Source organism: Bos indicus x Bos taurus, chromosome 4 (assembly GCF_003369695.1).
Source record: "Bos indicus x Bos taurus breed Angus x Brahman F1 hybrid chromosome 4, Bos_hybrid_MaternalHap_v2.0, whole genome shotgun sequence".
NCBI classification, from domain to species: domain Eukaryota; kingdom Metazoa; phylum Chordata; class Mammalia; order Artiodactyla; family Bovidae; genus Bos; species Bos indicus x Bos taurus.
Window position 1 is genome coordinate 21,578,923 of NC_040079.1, and position 20,039 is coordinate 21,598,961.

Genomic DNA, 20,039 nt, shown 5'->3' on the forward strand with positions numbered 1-20,039 from the left:
CACAGTGGTAAAGAATCTGCCTGCCAATGCAGGAGATGCAGGTTCCATCCCTGTCAGGAAGAACCCCTGGAGGAGGAAATGGAAGTCCACTCCAGTATTCTTGCCTGGAAAATTCCATGGACAGAGGAGTCTTGTGGGCTACAGTCCGTGGCGTCGCTAAAGAGTCCAACAGGACTGAATGAGCACACATGCACATTATTATATTACATATTTTTCTTCTGAGTTTTAAAGATACGAAAATTAAAACATCCTTGCAGGTCCGTAAAAAATATCATAGACCCTAGACCCCATGCCTACTGGGTTTCATGGACCTATGGGCCCTGCACATAGCTCATTTTGAGATGGGACAGCCTCATCCTTTTTTGTGTGACTTTTTTTTTTCATTAATAGGGTTCATTTTGAGGGTAGCTTTAGGTCGATTAGCAGAAACTAAACTATTTGATCAAGTGCCTGCTAATAGCCCCGAATTAAGTTTCAGAGCCCTAGATCACAAGTGCAATAGAAGTTTCTGTTTGTTCACGGTGAGGTAACAAAGTCAGCACGTGCGAAAGTTGGAAAGGTGCACTTCTTTTGTGTAAAAGGATCTCAGCTAGAGGAGAGACATGGGGAGGAACGGCGAGGTGGGAGGGAGAGAGGAAAAGAAAGAAAGGAAGAGGATAAAGGGACTCTCTTACCTCGTAATTGTTTCCACTGTGAGTGGGGTCTAGAAAAGGAGAGGGGAGCAGCAGTGACTCAGTAATGAGGGTTGCAATTCTAGGTTTAGTTGCAAGATGGCCAGATCCTGATCTTGTTCAAGTCGGTTGTGACTAGCTGGGTAGTCTGCAATACAGAGGACATGACAGAGTCTCGTGGCATGGCACAGCATAGATTTCAGCCTGCAGGTAGTGGGGTTTCTGTCTTTGTGGTCTCACTTGTTTGTGAGTTGGCTTTGATTGACTTTTTTTTTTAATTATTTATTTTTATTTGGCTGTGCCAGGTTGTAGTTGCCGCATGAGGGGTCCTTGATCCTCGTTGTGGCGTGCAGAATCTTCACTTGCAGCATGGGGGATCTAGTTCCCATTGAAGCTGAGCCCGCTGCATTGGGAGTGCAAAGTCTTAGCCGCTCCCAGTGGGCCACCAGGGAAATCCTCTGATTGACTCTTGAAGTGAACATTAACCTCTAGACTGTGGATTATGATATAACTTATTGAGGCCAACTGACATGGCATTTGCACCTATGAATAGAAAATCTTCAGACTCCAATAATGTTTGTTAAATGGTCTACTTCAATAACAGGTAACATACGCCTGTCTCATAACTGTGGCCACTAGGTCATAGTAGAAAGTCTCATGAATCGCACAGGGCCATCTTATTGTCCCAGCACATACTGATGCCATGGCAGTGCAAGTATTGTTGAATTAGTAAGTTCTTTGTGACTCACAGAATACTGAAATGTGTCTCATTTAGCCTTCACAATGTTTCTTCTAGAACCACTTAACCAATGATCCAATGAGAAGGAAAAAGATCTTTATTGGATAACTGGGATTAGAAAGGTGTATCAGCTGTTTCTGTGTGAATGAGCTTGTCATAACAACCACCATTTATTTGCTTATGAGTCTATGGGTTGGCAACTCGGGCTGCAATTCCTCAGCAAACTTGTTTCTGCTCCACATGGTGTCAGCTGGGCTCACACCTCCAGCTTCATTTGACTGAGGTGGCTGCCAGCTATGACAGCCGAGACCCCTCTCCACATGCCTGTCCATCATCCTCGCCAGGTTTCCAGACCGAGGCATTTTACGACCTATTCTTAGAACGTCTGCAGTATTAATTCCACCACATTCTATTAGTCAAAGCAAGTCACAGGGCCAACACTGAGTCAAGATGTGGGAAAACAAACTCTACTTCTTGATGAGAGTTGTTACGAAGAATTTGTGGCTGCGTTTAATCAACCCCAGGAGGTTTAGTAAGAGCTTTGATTAGGTACCTTCCCTCTTCTTTGTTTTATACTTTAAGAAGCTGAATTTCTCTTTCATTTGGTCTGAGGAATATGTATGTACAATGTTTTACTTTGTGTAAGATAAAAGTTAAGAGAAAATGATCGGGTTAGCCAAAAAATTTCATTTGAGTTTTCAGTAACGTGAAAATCCCAAATGAACTTTTTGGCCAATCCAATACTTTACAGAAGAACAAGTGACAGGCAGCGATCATTTTTCACCTGTCCAATATTCCCACGTCAATATATCCAAGAGGGAGAGGAAGCAGCAACTCATGTATCTGATGGGAACAAGGAGGAAAAGAACAATTCCCAAAATGGTGAGACACAGAACAGAGTGGATGATCCAAGAACAGAGCTAAGGATGAAGCCAGAGAAGGATATGGAAACCAGATGGTGCAGAGCTACAGAGCCATGCCCACAAAGGTAGATTTGTCATGAAACTTAAGTTTCAGTTGCCCTAATCTTTTTTCTCAGTAGAAGGCTTCCCCGGTGGCTCAGACGGTAAAGAATCTGATAAAGTTCTTTCTGGAGATTGTTTCACTAAGAAGCAGTGTAGCCAGCTTGCTCCAGCATCTTCTACTAAGTCCACTAAAGTTCAGTGAGCATAGGGGCCAAGTCCCATGAGATAAGCCAGCTTTTTAGCTACACATAGCTTAGCTACCTTACCAGTAAGGAAAAGAAAAATCCTCACTGCTGCTTACTGCATGTAACAAAAGTCCCACTCACCATGGCTTAAACAAATGGACTTATTTTATTGGATAAGTCCTTTTTAACCTATAAAAAGGACCAGATAAGCAGGTATAGGGCTTCAGTGTTGCCTCCAAGCACTCAGAATCTTCTAGCTTTCTGACCTATGACCCTTGGTATAGTCATTTATCACATTGTAGTAGGTTGGATGGTGTCCACCCAAAAAAAAAAAAAAAAAAAGAATCTGCCTGCAATGCAGGAAACCTGGGTTCGATCCCTGGGTTGGGAAGATCCCCTGGAGGAGGGCACAGCAGTGCACTCCAGTTTTCTTGCCTGGAGAATCTCCATGGACAGAGGAGCCTGATGGTACAGTCCATGGGGTTACAAAGAGTCGGACAAGACTGAGCTACTAAGCACAACACAGCCCAATAGGTTTTTACTTATTATATTTCAGCTTTATTGAGGTATAATGGACAAACACAATTCTAAGATATTTAAAGTGCACAACATGATTTGATATATGTACACATTGTGAAAGTGGTCCCCCCCACTTTGAGTTAGTGAACACATTCCTCATTTCACATATTTGCCCTTTGTATGTGTACATGTGTGTGTGTATGAGAAAGAAAGAACATTTAGGTTCTATTCTCTCGGAAAATTTTAAGCATACAATACAGTTAACTATTGCCACCATATTACACAATGATCTTCAGACTTATGCACCTTATAACTGAAATTTTGTACCCTTTTAATAACTTCTCCCTATTTCCCTGGCAACCATCATTCTCTTCTGTTTCTATGAGTCTGACTTTTCTTGTAGATTCCATGTGTAAGTGATGCCATGAAGTATTTGTCTTTCTCTGTCTTTTCACTTAGCCTAATGCCCTAAAGATCCATCCATGTTGTCACAAATGGCAGGATTTCCTTCTTTTAAAAGCTGAATACTACTCCATTGCATGTACATAGCACATCTTTATCCATCCATCTGTTGACATATATTTCAGTTATTTATATATGTTGGCTATTATGAATACTGCTGCAATAAACATGCAAGTACAGATATATTCTTGAGATCCTGTTTCCATTTTCTTTGGCTATATGCCTAGAAGTGAGATTCCTGAATCATACGATAGTTCTATTTTTAATTTTTGAGACACCTTCAGACCATTTTCTATTTGGATAACCAATTTACATTCCCATCAACAATGTGTCAGAGTTCTCTTCCTTCCACATCCTTGCCTTGTGTCCTGTCTTCCTGATGGCAGCCATGGTGTCTTTATCTTTTATTTTTGATAGATTCATTATAATATATCTTGCGTGAGTGAATGCTCAGTTGCTCAGTCATGTCCGACTCTCTGCAGCCTCATGGACTGCAGCCCACGAAGCTCCTTTGTCCATGGGATTTTTCCCTGCAGGAATAATGGAGTGGGTTGCCATTTCCTTCTCCAGGGGATCTTCCCGACCCAGGGATTGAACTTGAGTCTTCTGTGTCTCCTGCACTGCAGGCAGATTCTTTACTGTTGACCACTAGGATATGTCTGAGAGAAGGTCATTTTGCATTGAGATAAGGGATAATAGCATTATGAATACAGATGTCCAAATCTCTCCTCAGGGTCAGGAAGTTCTCAGCTATTATTTCTTTTTTTTTTTTCCTCCCTTTTAAAGTGTACAGTGTTTAATGACTAAGTAATTGCAAAAGTGAAAGTGAAGTGAAGTCGCTCAGTCGTATCCGACTCTTTTCGACCCCATAGACTGTAGCTTACCAGGCTTCTCTGTCCATGGGATTTTCCAGGCAATAGTACTGGAGTGGATTGCCATTTCCTTCTCCAGGGGATCTTCCCAACCCAGGGCTGGAACCCAGGTCTCCCACATTGTAGACAGATGCTTTACCATCTGAGCCACAACATCACCACTAATTCCAGAGCATTTTCATCACCTGAGTTCTTATTTCCTGATACAATCTTCCTGCCTCCTCTTTCTCTTCTTCTCCTGGAAACCTGTTTATTCTAATATCTGTATGTTTCATTGCATCCCATAGATCATGTATGATTTCTTTGCTCTTTTTCTTCCACCCTTCTTTGTTCCCCTCTGATTGGGTTATTTCAAAGTTCCTGTCCTCTAGGTAACTTGTTCTGTTTTCCCTTTGATCTACTCTGGTACAGATTTTCTCTATTGCATTTTTCATTTCATTCTTGAATTCTTCAGCTCCAGAAATTCTGCTTGGTTCTTTTTTATGCTTTATATTTCTTAGTTAAATTTCTCACTTAGTTTACTTTTTTCCCTGATATCTTTGAATTGTCTGTTTCTTGTAGCTCATTGACTTTGTCAGAACAGCCATTTTTAATTCTTCAGCAGCTAGATCAGAAGGGCTTATGCCTCTGAGCTCAGTTATTGGAGGATTATTGTTAATTTTTGGTGCCATTTCCTTGATTCTCTGTGTTCCTTATAGCTTTGCATTGATGCTTTTGCATTTGAAGTAGCAGTCTTCTCAAAAGATTACTAGTTGCCTTCTGATGGGGTGTATTTTTTTATTGGTCCTATTATATCTGGGCTTTCCCCTCTGCCTTTGTATAGGTCTACCTGCTCCACACGTCTTTCTTTTATTGCCGAATTCTCAAGCTTTTAGGTTGTCTCTGGTTCTTTCAACTCCTTCGGCTGACTGCTGGAATCTCTTGTTTTCCAGAAGGTGGAGCTATAGCTCAAGTTTGTGGCTTCTCCCTCGTCCACAGATCCTGGTCTGTTTTTCTGATTGCACTGATTTTACCAGACTCTCTTGCCACTGCCCTCAGAGGCAAGCCAGCTAAAGAGTGCGGGGTGATGTGTCTTTAGTCCTGGGGCACTTGGGGTGCCTGCAGGCTGGTGGGGAGACCGTCAGGTGAGGTCCTCCCAGTGGCTTGTGGGCGAGCTTCCTGTTGGGAGTCCTGAGCTCAGTCCGCAGGAACTGCATCCCTTTACTGTCCTTTGGTATTTTTAATCTGCCTCTTTCCTGATCTCCTCCCACCCACCCATCACGAAAGTCCTATCTCAGTGCTAGGGACACTGCTGGAGAGAAATGGGTTTCTCCAGCTGTGTTCTGTACTCAGCCAGAGACTCACTTCCCTTTCCCCTTGGGCAAGGTGTCCGTGGAACAGCTCAGCCCCTCTGTGTCAGTGTGAAGAAGGGGCAGCACTGGCAGAGTTCCTCTTATTTTCTCCACTGTGTGCAAACTCATGTGTTTGTGTTTTTGTTTTTTTTTTCTAACAGCTTTCTGAATCTTTTTTTCAGAAGGCCAGAATTCTCTTCCAACACTGGCTATTTGCCCAAGTTAGCACTCTCCACATCTTCCCTGGCCACAGCCAAGAGGGTTTGGGGCAGGTTTGCTGGCTCTTCTGGTCCCACAGCCTTTTCTGAAGTCTGTCTGCCTATTAATAGATGCACAGGTAGGCAAGAGTCCTCTTGGGTCCCTTGGTGTATAGTCCTGGATCCCACTAGGTCCACAAGGTGTTTTTATTCATGGATGAAGGCCTAATTAGGTGTTTTTAACAGGGACAAAAAGAAGGGACATCCTATGCTGACATGAGGATTATCAGTTCAGTTCAGTTGCTCAGTTGTATCTGACTCTTTGTGACCCCATGGACTACAGCACACCAGGCTTCCCTGTCCATCACCAACTCCCAGAGTTTACTCAAACTCATGTCCATTGAGCTGGTGATGCCATCCAACCATCTCATCCTCTGTTGTCCCCTTCTCCTCCCGCCTTCAATCTTTCCCAGCATCAGGGTCTTTTCCAATGAGTCAGTTCTTCACATCAGGTGGCCAAAGTATTGGAGTTTCAGCTTTAGCATCAGTCCTTCCAATGAATATTCAGGACTGATTTCCTTTAGGATGGACTGGTTGGATCTCCTTGAAGTCCAAGGGGCTCTCAAGAGTCTTCTCCAACACCACAGTGGGATTGTACATTTTTCTAAGGTTTCCTGTATATGTGTGGTGTGTGTGTGTGTGTGTGTGCATGTGTGTGCTGTCACTTCAGTCATCTGCAACTCTTTGCAACACTATGGACCATAGCCTGCCAAGCTCCTCTGCCCATGGGATTCTCCAAGCAAGAACACTGGAGTGGATTGCCAGGCCATCCTCCAGGGGATCTTCTTGACCCAGGGATCAAACCTACCTTTCTTATGACTTATGCATTGGCAGGTAGGTTCTTTACCACCAGCACCACCTGGGAAGCCCTAATGATGCCCATACATGACCTAAGTCAGAGAAAACATTCAGTTCTCAGTTTCACCACTTTGTGTGGGTATGCTCAGTCACTCATTCACGTCTGACTCTCGCTGAACATTTTTATTTGTGACTTTAAAATACTTAAAAGAAAAATAGAATAATGTTGAAACAAATTTGAGATAACTTCTTTGCAATCTTTAGAAAAAATTTAGTGGAGAACTACATTAACTCTTCTTGCTTATATGATGGTAAATGCTTTTCACAGATCAGTTGACTGATTCCCTCTCACTTTCCTTTCCACTGAAGCCGTACCTTGGTGTCCATGTTCACCCAGATCCCTGAAATAACTCCTAACTTGTCTCCATAGACCTATTCTTGTCTCTCTCTGAGCAGCGGTTCCCTGCCAAGTGACCCCAGCCCGGTATCAGCATCACCTAATATCTTAACTTGGCTGCCATAACAAAGTACCACAGCCTGGGTGGCTCAAACAACAGAAATTTACTTCTCATAATTCAAGAGGTTGGAAGCCCAAGATCAAGGTGCCCGCATGGTTGGGTTCTGATAAGAGCTTGCTTCCTGGATTGTAGACAGCTGCATCCTACCTGTGTCCTTACATAGCACAGAAAGTGAAGTCTCTCCTTCAGATCAGATCAGATCAGTTGCTCAGTCGTGTTTGACTCTTTGCGACCCCATGAATCACAGCACGCCAGGCCTCCCTGTCCATCACCAACTCCTGGAGTTCACCCAGGCTCACGTCCATCGAGTCAGTGATGCCATCCAGCCATCTCATCCTCTGCCGTCCCCTTCTCCTCCTGCCCCCAATCCCTCCCAGCATCAGAGTCTTTTCCAATGAGTCAACTCTTCACATGAGGTGGCCAAAGTACTGGAGTTTCAGCTTTAGCATCAGTCCTTCCAAAGAACACCCAGGACTGATCGCATTTAGGATGGACTGGTTGGATCTCCTTGCAGTCCAAGGGACTCTCAAGAGTCTTCTCCAACACCACAGTTCAAAAGCATCAATTCTTCAGCGCTCCGCCTTCTTCACAGTCCAACTCTCACATCCATACATGACCACAGGAAAAACCATAGCCTTGACTAGACAGACCTTTGTTGGCAAAGTAATGTCTCTGCTTTTGAATATGCTATCTAGGTTGGTCATCACTTTCCTTCCAAGGAGTAAGTGTCTTTTAATTTCATGGCTGCAATCACCATCTGCAGTGATTTTGGAGCCCAGAAAAAAAAAGGCTGACACCGTTTCCACTGTTTCCCCATCTATTTCCCATGAAGTGATGGCACCGGATGCCATGATCTTCGTTTTCTGAATGTTGAGCTTTAAGCCAACTTTTTCACTCTCCACTTTCACTTTCATCAAGAGGATTTTGAGTTCCTCTTCACTTTCTGCCATAAGGGTGGTGTCATCTGCATATCTGAGGTTATTGATATTTCTCCCAGCAATCTTGATTCCAGCTTGTGTTTCTTCCAGCCCAGCGTTTCGCATGATGCATAGAAGTTAAATAAACAGGGTGACAATATACAGCCTTGACGAACTCCTTTTCCTATTTGGAACCAGTCTGTTGTTCCATGTCCAGTTCTAACTGTTGCTTCCTGACCTGCATACAGATTTCTCAGGAGGCAGATCAGGTGGTCTGGTATTCCCGTCTCTTTCAGAATTTTCCACAGTTTATTGTGATCCACACAGTCAAAGGCTTTGGCATAGTCAATAAAGCAGAAATAGATGTTTTTCTGGAACTTTCTTGCTTTTTTGATGATCCAGCAGATATTGGCAATTTGATCTCCGGTTCCTCTGCCTTTTCTAAAACCAGCTTGAACATCAGGAAGTTCCCGGTTCACATATTGCTGAAGCCTGGCTTGGAGAATTTTGAGCATTACTTTAGTAGCGTGTGAGATGAGTGCAATTGTGCGGTAGTTTGGAGACTAATCCTCTCATGGGGACCCCCACCTTCACAACCTCACTGAAACCTAATTACCTCCATAAAACTCCTCATCCAGATATCACCACATTGAGGGTTACGACTTCAACAGGTGAATTTGCCAGGGACACAATTCAGCCCATGGTGCTGCTACCAAAATTTTGGCTTTCTCTGCCTACCAGCATTGAATAAGAGAATACAGAGAAAAGAGTTTGGAGGAAGTAGGAAGATAGCCTTAATCCTCAAGTCAGCAGAGGAGAGAGCGCAGTAGCCTCCTGCCTCAAGCATTTTATCTCCCCTCCTTGGGGAATCAAGGGAATCATATAGTTGGGGCTCACACTCAGGGGTTGGAGATAAAGAACCAAGGTGTAAGGATCCTGTATTCTTCTTTCTTTTTGCATTGTTTCAAAACATTCAATAGACTGGCATCAGTTAGCTCAGTAATTTGTGTCTGGCAGTCTGGTAGTTGGATCCATTGTCCTTTGTGGTTGCACTGCAACTTTCTTTCTGTAATGCAAAAAAAAGGAAAAACAAACTACAAATGGTGGTTTGAGGAAAGAGCTCTGTAAAGTTAAGCATCAGGATGTGACTTGCATACAGTTAGAAGATAATAGATGCAGAGTGTGGCTCATGCAGAGTTAGAGGGTGACAGATGCATAGGTGCAGGATATAGTTTACATAACAAGTTCAGTTAGTCAGTTCAGTCACTCAATCATGTCCGTCGCTTTGCAACCCCATGGACTGCAGCATGCCAGGCTTCCCTGTCCATCACCAAACTCCCAGAGCTTGCTCAGACTCCTGTCCATTGAGTCAGTGATGCCATTCAACCATCTCATCCTCTGTCATCCCCCTTTCCTCCTGCCTTCAGTCTTCCCCAGCATAAGAGTCTTTTCCAATGAGTTAGTTCTTCACTTCAGGTGGCCAAAATATTGGAGTTTCAGCTTCAGCATCAGTCCTTCCAATGAATATTCAGGACTGATTTCCTTTAGGATGAACTGGTTGGATCTCCTTGCAGTCCAAGGGACTTTCAAGAGTCTTCTCCAACATCACAGTTCAAAAGCATCGATTCTTCAGTGCTCAGCTTTCATTATAGTCCAACTTTCACATCTATACATGACTACTAGAAAAAAACATAGCTTTGACTAGACAGACCTTCGTTGACAAAATAATGTCTCTGCTTTTTAATATGCTCTCTAGTTGGTCATAACTTTTCTTCCAAGGAGCAAGCATCTTTTAATTTCATGGCTGCAATCACCATCTTCAATGATTTTTGGAGCCTCCAAAAATAAAGTCTGTCACTGTTTCCACTGTTTTTCCATCTATTTGCCATGAAGTGATGGGACCAGATGCCATGATCCTAGTTTTCTGAATGTTGAGTTTTAAGCCAACTTTTTCACTCTCCTCTTTCACTTTCATCAAGAGGCTCTTTAGTTCTTTGCTTTCTACCATAAAGGTGGTGTCATCTGCGTATCTGAATTTATTGATATTTCTCCCAGCAATCTTGATTCCATCTTATTGCTTCACCCAGCCCACCATTTCACATGATGTATTCTGCATAAAAGTTAAATAAGCAGGGTGATAATATACAGCTTTGATGTACTCCTTTTCCTATTTGGAACCAGTCTGTTGTTCCATGTCCAGTTCTAACTATTGCTTCTTGACCTGCATACAGATTTCTCAGGAGGCAGGTCAGGTGGTCCAGTATTTCCCATCTCTTGAAGAATTTTCCACAGTTTATTGTGATCCACACAAAGACTTTGGCATAGCCAATAAAGCAGAAGCAGTTGTTTTTCTGGAACTCGCTTTTTTTGATGATCAAACGGATGTTGGCAATTTGGTCTCTGGTTCCTTTCCCTTTTCTAAATCCAGCTTGAACATCTGGAAGTTCTCTAGTCTTTCAGAAGACTAACAGAAAAGAAGAAAACTTAGTTACCAATGCAGACTACAGATTAGGAACAATTAAAGTACAGAAGGACTCAAAAGGCAAAAGAGAAAAATAAAATTTTTTCTTATTTCACTGCAACAATATCCCTCTTATCCAACCCACATCTGGATGCTCACCATTCAAAAGCCGATACAGAGGCCATGTTGGTGGAAAGAAAAGTTTGCTTTATTTTGAACGACAGCAACCGCAGTGGGGAGTGTGAGGGGGCCAGGTGTCTGTCCAAAGGCTGACTCTCCCAGTGACAATCAGTTGGGTAAGAGCTTTTATAGGCTGAAGGAGGAACTACATGCAGAAACAACATAATCAGCTCTGACAATCATTTTGAAACTGGTCATCAGTGGTCTAACCAGCATCAGGTCATCTTGATTGTTTTAAGCACAGTTAATCTTCAGAAGGGGACAACAGAGGACGAGATAGTTGGATGGCATCACCAACTCAATGGACTTGAGTTTGAGCAAACTCTAGGAGATAGTGAAGGAAAGGGAAGCCTAGCATGCTGCAGTCCATGGGGTTGCAAAGAGTTGGACACGACTGAGTGACTGAACAACAACAGTTAATCTTCAGTTCCAGGGTCGGTTTGTTTTCATTTCTTGAAGCCAGTTCTCAGAATTGTGGCAGCTTATGTCTTGGCTTTAGTCTGGTCATCATGTAATTAACTTCTCATCCTGGTAGGGGTTTCAGTCTCTATAACACAGCTCACAGGATATGGCTCAGAATATTATCTCTAGCCCTTGAAAAAGGAACAAAAGGTGCTTGATTATGCTTAATGACTGGACTGTCATTATTTAGTCTCCTTTGACTATTTTCCTTTGTTTCTTCACGTTCTCACTTCTCTGATTAAACTTATTCTTTGGCTGAAGTTTTCCATAGACAAACGGAAGGCCGAGGATATGCGGGGGCAAGGACATAGAGTCCTGCTCCATTTCAGCACCTAGAACTTGTTTTAAGGCACAGTCTCAAGCCTTGCCCCAAACCTACTGATTCAGACACCCTGGAGGTGGGGCCCAGCGATTTATATTTTACCTAGGTGGTACTGATGCGTGCTCAAGTATGAGAACCGCTGCTGCAAACCACTCTCTTCGCTGTACCTTTTTAACAATGAAAATGGATCATATCATGGAGTTCCCACTGCACTCACAGGGAAACACAGGCTTGCATTAGAACCTTCAAGGCCTCTGCACTTTGTCCTTTTTTTACCTTTTTTTCCCTTCATTTTGTGACTCCCTTGGCTTATCATGTGTCACACTTACAGGCTTCCTTCAAAGTGAAAGTGAAAGTGAAAGTGAAGTCGCTCAGTCCTCTCCGACTCTTTGCTACCCTGTGGACTGTAGCCCACCAGGCTCCTCTGTCCATGGGATTTTCCAGACAAGAATACTGGAGTTCCTTGCCATTCCTCAAAGAGTCTAAGTTCTTTCCTGTCCCAGGGGTAAAGGAAAAAATGTTGCCTGCCATTCCAGTGCTTTAAAGATGAAACCATTAGCCCCTACAGTCACCTTCGGGGAATTCAGGATGGCTCCTAGATAGTTAAGATACATATCTAAGGAGAAATGTCAAATGACCCCAGAGTCTTGCATTTCCCCACGCAGAGAAAGGCACTAAAATCATTAACTTGACATGTTTGTTCCTTATGATTAGCAGTAATCTCTTGATGCTTGACTACATTTTTTTCCAAGCAAAAAAAGTTCAGAGACATCCTGGCTCCTCTTTTACCTCTTGGAGCAGTTTCTCAGAGGTATCTGACATTGTTTCCCAGGCCACAGTCTTCAGTAAGGTCTGTGGATAAAGTTTAACTCACTACTTATACATGCTGCATTTTGCTTTTAGTCAACACAGGACATAGGCACTTGATTTGTTTTTTTAATTTTTAAGATATTTAATTTAAAATTGTTATATATTAATACCATTAATATGAATTTTTATTTAGTTCATTATGGATGCTGAGTTTTGTGCTCAGCATTTTAAGAAAAACATTTTAAGGTGTCCGTTCTCAGGGAAATTCAGTTCAGCTCAGTCGTGTCAGATTCTGCAACCCCATGAATTGCAGCACGCCAGGCCTCCCTGTCCATCACCAACTCCCAGAGTTCACTCAAACTCACGTCCATCGAGTCAGTGATGCCATCCAGCCATCTCATCCTCTGTCGTCCCCTTCTCTTCCTGCCCCCAATCCCTCCCAGCATCAGAGTCTTTTCCAGTGAGTCAACTTTTCGCATCAGGTGGCCAAAGTATTGGAGTTTCAGCTTTAGCGTCATTCCTTCCAAAGAACACCCAGGACTGATCTCCTTTAGAATGGACTAGTTGGATCTCTTTGCAGTCCAAGGGACTCTCAAGAGTCTTCTCCAACACCACAGTTCAAAAGCATCAATTCTTTGGCACTCAGCTTTCTTCACAGTCCAACTCTCACATCCACACATGACCACTGGAAAAACCATAGCCTTGACTAGATGGACCTTTGTTGGCAAAGCTTTTGAATATGCTATCTAGGGTGGTCTTGAGAAACCTATATGCAGGTCAGGAAGCAACAGTTAGAACTGGACATGGAACAACAGACTGGTTCCAAATAGGAAAAGGAGTACGTCAAGGCTGTATATTATCACCCTGTTTATTTAACTTCTATGCAGAGTACATCATTAGAAACGCTGGGCTGGAAGACGCACAAGCTGGAATCAAGATTGTCGGGAGAAATATCAATAACCTCAGATATGCAGATGACACCACCCTTATGGTAGAAAGTGAAGAGGAACTAAAAAGCCTCTTGATGAAAGTGAAAGAGGAGAGTGAAAAAGTTGGCTTAAAGCTCAACGTTCAGAAAACTAAGTTCATGGCATCTGGTCCCATCACTTCATGGCAAATAGATGGGGAAACAGTGTCAGACTTTATTTTTGGGGGCTCCAAATCACTGCAGATGGTGATTGCAGCCATGAAATTAAAAGACCCTTACTCCTTGGAAGGAAAGTTATGATTGAGATTAGAATATAGGATAATGGTTGTCCGTTTTTTTTTTTTAACTGGCATAATTAGGTTTTAATTTTATTAAAAATTAGCACACAGACTCTTTAGATGTACAGGTTTCTGATTACTAACATATGCATAAATTCATGTGCCCTCTGCCTGAAATCTTCTTGTTTGGCTGTTCGCAGAGCTGACTTCTCTCTGCATGTTTCAGCAAATTGTCTCCTCTGAAATGAAGCTTCCTTCCTTGACCAACTTGTGTAAAGTGGTATGATTACCCACTCTCCCCCCACAACAGCTCTCTACCATCCAATTTATTTCTCATGCCAACTCATTACAACCTGAATTAGTGTTTGTTTACTTGTTTCTTTCTCCCATCTCAAGAATGTGAACTCCACATGGAAGAAACCTTACCTGTCTTGTTCACCACCGTCACTGCCTGGGGAGTACCTGGTACATAGCAGGTATTCAGCACAACTTTGTGTATGAATGAATGAATGAATGATTGTGGCTGGTGAACGCCTTCATCTTTAAGGGAGTGGGCTACCCAGCCTGTTACATTCCTTCAAAGTTTGAGTCAGTGCAAATTTTAAAAAGTTAACCAACAGCTCTGTCTTCCTGCTGCTCTACTCTGTATCTGTCATTTATCATTTTCTCCACAATCAGAGGGAACTGTTTACCCCCGGAACTGGTGCTCCCATTTCTTCTCTGAGTTCATGGCTTATAGTGGAAAGATCCTAGAGGAAAATTGGGGATAAAAGGTGAAGGAAGGATTATCCAAGAAAGAGCAAATAATTGAATGAATGAGTGGATTGTAGAACACCCAAACCAATAGAAAGAGAAACAGTCAGAATTAAAGGAAACCTCTCAATCTGGAAAAAGTCGGGAAAGCATGACAAAAACAAAATAAGGTTAGATAATAGAAATCTGAAAAGACTTATTACAATAATATGAATTTGTTGAATTTACCTATTAAAAATCAAAGAAAACTGTCATGTTTCTATGGACAGGGACACTGTCTTATTCATAATCTATTACTACATTGAATAACCTTGGTTGAGCACCTATGATTCTTCTGCAATTGTGCTAATGTTCATGAAGCAATCTTTACAACAATCCTCTGGTATCTTTTGAGGATTATGTATAATAAATAGTTATTGAATCAATATGATTAATTCAGTTCATGATCAAAATTTATCAAATTGGGTAAAAAAGCTGAATCTATATAACATGTTTTTAAGAGATAAATAAAGATGAGCTACAATAACAAAAGAACAACACCTCCCACTAGATTGATGAGGAAAACAACAAGAAAGTCGCAAATACTTATCCCCAAAAATAGAAAAGGAAAAATCATCACGGATATAGGAGAAATTTTAAATTTTTTGCAATTCTCTTATATAATTCCATACAATTGCATTTTGAATTGTGGAACATTTGTGTGTTTAAGTTGCTAAAATGTACTTCAAAAGTAGAAGTATCTACTTACTAAACCCATAAGCATCTGTGGAGAAAGATGAGAAATTTGTCAAAGAGCAGTATCTCTTTCCCTCCCACTTCCTAAAAAATTAAAGATCCAAACAGGTTTATAGATCAAGTTTCTTCAAACCTTTAATGAACAAATAATTACTCTATGTTTTGATTTTCTTTGACTTCCTTCCAAGTAAGAAAAGCTTCACAATTTCTCTTATGAATTCCCTGTGGCTCTGTTACCAAAGCATCACGATACTTCACCAAAAGAAAACTATTGGCTCTGTGACAACGTGGATGGACCTTGAGGGTATTATGCTTAGTGAAATAAGCAGAGAAAGACAAATACTATATGATCTCACTTATATGTGGAATCTTAAAAAAAAAAAAGAACACCCACAGAAAAGGAGATCAGATTTGTGGTCACTAGAGGCAGAGAGTGGGGGTGGGGGAACTGGTAAAGGTGGTCAAAGGTGCAAACTTTCAGTTATAAGATAAATGAATCCTGGGACGTAACGTACAACACCATGACTCTAACATTGCTCTATGATATATTTGATAGTCACTGAGAGAGTAGATCCTAGAAGCTCTCAACATGGAAAGTATTTTTTTGTATTTTGGTAACTATGAGAGGTGATGGATGTTAACTAAAGTAATCATGCCACAAGATATACATTATATCTCAATAAAACTGGCAGGGGAAAAAAGCTACAAACCAATACACTCATGGGTACTGGAGTAAAAATTTTAATAATATCAAAACATAGAATTTAACAACACTTATTCAAAAAGCTACCTTATGATACAAAGGAGGTCCCATTCTTAGATCATGCATTTACGGGCTAAAGCAGAGAAAGTCAGTCTGATCTGGTGGCTGGAAGTGAAGGGGCCAGGACGAGCAACAGGACAAAGTGTCCAGAGCTCTCAGAGAACACCGCAGCACTGAATGGGGAAGAGGCAAAACCCATTCAGGCTGGCTGCAACCTGAAGAAGCAGGGAGCAGTTCCAGCCTGGGAGAAGCAAGGCACCTCCATGCCACGGTGCTGGGGGCCCACGGCTTTTGGTATATTCCACAGAAACCCTGCCACCTTGATAGTGCTAGCATGGAAGCTGGGGCAAGATGGTCAGAGGTCAGAGGTGACTTGATAGCCATTAGTATGATGACTGGAGAAGACCCAGGTGGGAGAAATGGAGCAGGCTGAGAAATAAGATATTACTAACAGACTGCCCTCCTCTCAGCACTCTTGGTAATGAGTAAACATTTCCTGCGCTGAGTATCTGAGTTCAATGAAGGAAAGTCTCCACTTTAGGAAGAGCACTTAGCACAAAGACCACCTCAACCAAGATGTCGGCCCCCTTGCCACCTTACAAAGAATTATCACCTTGTAATAGTGTAAAAGTTCAGATGTCTTGGGGCTTCTCAGGAGGCTTAGTGGTAAAGAATCCACCTGCCAGTCAAGAGACACAAGAGACCCAGGTTCGCTCCCTGGGTCGGGAAGATCCCTTGGAGACGGAAATGGCAATCCCCTCCAGTATTCTTGCCTGGAAAATCCCATGGACAGAGGAGCCTGGCAGGCCACAGTCCTGGTGGTCTACAGTCCATGGGGCCACAAAGAGTGGGCCACGACCGAGGGACTGAGCACTACTAAGCCACTATGTGTCCGGCATGGGCCAGCCACTGAGCTCAAGGCCCGGCTACAATCCCAGCCCTCCAGAAGGCCACAGTTGTCTGCACAGGTGGCAGAGAAGGAGGAGGATGATCTCAGGCCCAGGGCCCATCCCCCACCGCATGCCACACTGTGGCTTTGGCACCTCAAGGGTTGGGGGCCACCAAGAGCAGAGCTGTGAGGACAGGACAACATTCACACTGAACAGGGCCGCCTGGACAGGCCAGGGAGGCCAGGGCAGGAGCCCGAGGGCCCCCAGGTGCCTGAGCAGGCCCCGGGCTCAGCTGCTGAGGCCTTGAAGTTTAGCCTACGTGACTCAGTGCAGTTGAACTGAAAGCGTGACTTTAACTAAGCTGTTATTTTGTTAAGAATCTCAAAAACAAGTATTCTCTCTAAATGGTTCAGGGGCAACCTCAAAGTTCAGAAGAAAATAAATGAAAAGGCTGTGCCTAGGAAGATTAGATGGCTCCATGGGACAGGGATAGGCTCTGGGGTTTTGACAGTGATTGTCCTGGGGCCTGGACCCGAGGCTGATAAGGGTATTTCCCAGTGCTGTCCCCACGACCTCTTACCTCCTCTCCACTTCTCATTTGGCCAGGATCAAAGACAGCCAGAAGCACCCTTTCTTTGTTGTTGTGCTTTCTTTCTTCTCTCACCGGTCTGTCCTTACCTCACTCCTGCCTGACTTTGCTCAGAGTTTGTGGCCCACTTGATATGTCAAGACTAAAGTTCAACAAATGAAGAATCTGTCCTTCCTTCCACCATTCTGCTCAGAAACCAAGTACAAACAGCAGCCGATGCAAAGCCCTCTTACAACATTTTGCAAAAATACCAACATTGACCCTGGCTCAGGCCACAGTACATGAGCACCTTGAAGGGAAACTCACAGGCTGCCCTGTTCTGAGATAACAGACAATAACTGAAACTGCTGTGAACCAAAGCAAAGCGTGCTTGCTGACAAGTTTCTTGAAGAACTTATCAACAGAGCCAATTAGCTTTGCCCTCCCTCCTGTGAGAAGAGAATGGAGGTGGTTTTATCCTGCAGTAATCTCACACTTTACTAGCGTGTGAGATGAGTGCAATTGTGCAGTAGTTTGAGCATTCTTTGGCATTGCCTTTCTTTGGGATTGGAATGAAAACTGACCTTTTCCAGTCCTGTGGCCACTGCTGACTTTTCCAAATTTGCTGGCATATTGAGTGCAGCACTTTCACAGCATCATCTTTCAGGATTTGAAATAGCTCAACTGGAATTCCATCACCTCCACTAGCTTTGTTCCTAGTGATGCTTCCTAAGGCCCACTTGACTTCACATTCCAGGATGTCCGGCTTTAGGTCAGTGATCAAACCATTGTGATTATCTGGGTCGTGAAGCTCTTTTTTGTACAGTTCTTCTGTGTATTCTTGCCACCTCTTCTTAATATCTTCTGTTTCTGTTAGGTCCATACCATTTCTGTCCTTTATTGAGCCCATCTTTGCATGAAATGTTCCCTTGGTATCTCTAATTTTCTTGAAGAGATCTCTAGTCTTTCCCATTCTGTTTTTCTCTATTTCTTTGCATTGTTCACTGAGGAAGACTTTCTTATCTCTTCTTGCTATTCTTTGGAACTCTGCATTCAGATGCTTATATCTTTCCTTTTCTCCTTTGCTTTTTGCTTCTCTTCTCTTCACAGCTATTTGTAAGGCCTCCCCAGACAGCCATTTTGCTTTTTTGCATTTCTTTTCCATGGGGATGGTCTTGATCCCTGTCTCCTGTACAATGTCACGAACCTCATTCCATAGTTCATCAGGCACTCTGTCTATCAGATCTAGGCCCTTAAATCTATTTCTCACTTCCCCTGTATAATCATAAGGGATTTGATTTAGGTCATACCTGAATGGTCTAGTGGTTTTCCCTACTTTCTTAAATTTCAGTCTGAATTTGCAATAAGGAGTTCATGATCTGAGCCACAGTCAGCTCCCGGTCTTGTTTTTGCTAACTGTATAGAGCTTCTCCATCTTTGGCTGCAAAGAATATAATCAATCTGATTTTGGTGTTGACCATCTGGTGATATCCATGTGTAGAGTCTTCTCTTGTGTTGTTGTTACACGCTAGTAAAGTAATGCTCAAAATTCTCCAAGCCAGGCTTCAGCAGTACATGAACCGTGAACTTCCAGATGTTCAAGCTGGTTTTAGAAAAGGCAGAGGAACCAGAGATCAAATTGCCAACATCTGCTGGATCATTGAAAAAGCAAGGGAGTTCCAGAAAAACATCTATTTCTGCTTTATTGACTATGCCAAAGCCTTTGACTGTGTGGATCACAATAAACTGTGGAAAATTCTGAAAGAGGTGGGAATACCAGACCACCTGATCTGCCTCTTGAGAAATCTATATGCAGGTCAGGAAGCAACAGTTAGAACTGGACATGGAACAACAGACTGGTTCCAAATAGGAAAAGGAGTACGTCAAGGCTGTATATTATCACCCTGTTTATTTAACTTATATGCAGAGTACATCATGAGAAATTCTGGGCTGGAAGAAGCACAAGCTGGAATCAAGATTGCTGGGAGAAATATCAATAACCTCAGATATGCAGATGACACCACCCTTATGGCAGAAAGTGAAGAGGAACTCAAAAGCCTCTTGATGAAAGTGAAAGTGGAGAGTGAAAAAGTTGACTTAAAGCTCAACATTCAGAAAACGAAGATCATGGCATCCGGTCCCATCAATTCATGGGAAATAGATGGGGAAACAGTGTCAGACTTTAGTTTTTTGGGCTCCAAAATGACTGCAGATGGTGATTGCAGCCATGAAATCAAAAGATGCTTACTCCTTGGAAGGAAAGTTATGATCAACCTAGATAGCATATTCAAAAGCAGAGACATTACTTTGCCAACAAAGGTCTGTCTAGTCAAGGCTATGGTTTTTCCAGTGTTCATATAGAGATGTGAGAGTTGGACTATGAAGAAAGCTGAGCACCAAAGAATTGATGCTTTTGAACTGTGGTGTGGAGAAGACTCTTGAGAGTCCCTTGGACTGCAAGGAGATCCAACCAGTCCATCCTAAATGAGATCAGTCCTGGGTGTTCTTTGGAAGGACTGATGCTGAAGCTGAAACTGCAGTACTTTGGCCACCTCATGCGAAGAGTTGACTCATTGGAAAAGACTCTGATGCTGGGAGGGATTGGGGACAGGAGGAGAAGGGGACGACAGAGGATGAGATGGCTGGATGGCATCA